Raw genomic sequence first — 2,196 nt, 5'->3', positions numbered from 1 at the left:
AATACATATTATTTGAAACTTCATTGTGTGGCTTAAAAATGGCGGATCAGCAGCAAATTTCGCTGCAACAAAGAGAAGTGGTTGTGTAAATGTCTGTAAAATAGTAGAAAAATAACAACAAAAACCAAGTGTAATCCTGCGCTACTTTATGCTGCTACTCCTGCTGCTGCTGCTTAATCCGCCAAACTTTATGAATGCATAGAAAAACAACAACAATGAGTGCAGTGGCAATAAAAAGGGTACCTCAGCATAGGTAAATCCGGTTTAATTTTTCATGCGAAATTTAACACTGCAGCCGGTTCGAATAGCCCAGTCGTCAACCGCCAACCGTCAAACACATGCACACTTTTAATAAAACCACCAAAAAGCGCCGAAAGGATATGCGAGGCAAGGGTAAGCCAATAGAGCAGTTATAGAGATGATGCAGAGTATGAGGTTTGAGGAGAGCGAGAGGCTTTAGTTTGCAATGTCGGTGAGTGAGTGTTTTGTCAGCGGTGCAGTCAGGGGGAAATTATGAATTAATCAAAATTTCAAATGAAAATTATGAATAGCAGCGAGCTAAAGTGGTGGTAGATAGTGATTACCTTGCACAGTAACCGAGTAGCATACTTTGCGGCGGTGTTCGAAAGGGTGGTGCCGTGTGTGTGTGTGTGTTTATCTAGTTATTTGTGGCAGCATGCCGCAGTAGTTTATGCTGCTTTGATTGCTAAATTTGTTGGCTGCTCTAATTACAATGCAACGGTAACGGCAGGCGTGTTGTTGCCCTCCTCCTGCCAAACGAATAAAAATATATGTAAGTATGTATATGTATGTGTATGTGCTCGTAAGTATGCAGTTGTTGAATTGCTGAAGGACGAATACGAGATAAAGCACGCGGTTAAGGATGAGTCTGAACTGCGCGAACGGGCCAAAAATAACAAAAAAAAACAAAATTCTGAAAATGCATTTGTATGCATGAGTGCACGTGTGTGTGTATGTGTGGGCAAGTGAGCGAGCGAGTTTTCGCAGTCAATTAGAGCACAGCTGATGTTTTTCCCATAAAGTGGTGTGCATTGTTATCCTTTCGCATTTAACTTTTTTCCTATTGTTTGCCTTAGTTTGTGTGTTGCCTGTGCTTGTGTACGAGCGTGTCTGTGTGTGTGCCTGTGGCAAGGATGCGTCCTGCACTTAACGCTGATGAATAAAATGTGCGGTCGCGTTTTACTGCCAGGTTTTTACTACGCTAAGCCAACTTTAACTGCGTCGAGCGGTTAGGTGAGGTTAGGCGGGGTGTGGGTAGGTCGAAAAAAGTATCACATTAAAGTACCTTCTGTGGCTTTAAATTTTTTTTACGTTGCATATGTACAAATATTATACGTCGTATGCGTGTAACTTGCATTATTTAGTGGCAAGTTAGGGCAAAGGGTGAATTGCTTATTTTTTTGCTTTCCGTTTTGTTTTTGTTTTCATTCCCGCGTTTTTTTGCTTATCACTTTTCTTTACGCCATTTTAATGTGGAAAATTAAGTGGAAAATTAATGGGTGGTCGCGCACATGTATACGTACGGCCACATGCTGTAAAAAGCGCACTTTCACGCTCTACACAGACACATACACACATACATACATGTGTACTTACATATTCCAGTTCACGATTTGTTACCCTTTGTTTAAATTGCGGACACAGTCGTTTTTTTTTGATTGCCTGCAATTTGTTAAGAAAAATAATGCGTTATAAAATCAGGTTACACCAATTTAATTGGAAGCTTTTGATTCGGCAGCAAAGAGCGGGGAGCGCTGGGCGTGATATGCAACTACTTGAACAGGATTTTTTCTCGACAATGTTGCCGTTACACTGTTTTGCTTAGGTGGCAATGGCAGAACGGAGATGAAACCAAAACCACAAGGCGGAGTGTTGCTATGGTGCACCTCGTGTATTAAAAGGTGCGCCATAGCACCTTCTCATTTGAGAAGCCTAAACAGGCGAGTCAGAAAAATTCTTCGGTGGGCAAGAAATAAAAATAGATTGTTCAGGCAAAAAATTTACTTCAAACAATTGATTGTAATCGAAGCAAGGCCTTACAATTCTATTTTATCTTGGAAAATTGTTGGTTCCTAGATAAACGATAAATCTAACCTCAAACCAAAATCATTTAAAGCCATAGACTCTCAGACAACTGAGCACTTAGGAATGTCGTGTTTTCCAAAAACTCCAGGG

The sequence above is a fragment of the Anastrepha obliqua genome, chromosome 3 (genome assembly GCF_027943255.1).
Source record: "Anastrepha obliqua isolate idAnaObli1 chromosome 3, idAnaObli1_1.0, whole genome shotgun sequence".
In the NCBI taxonomy this organism is placed as follows: domain Eukaryota; kingdom Metazoa; phylum Arthropoda; class Insecta; order Diptera; family Tephritidae; genus Anastrepha; species Anastrepha obliqua.
Note: the sequence above shows the minus strand (reverse complement) of the source record.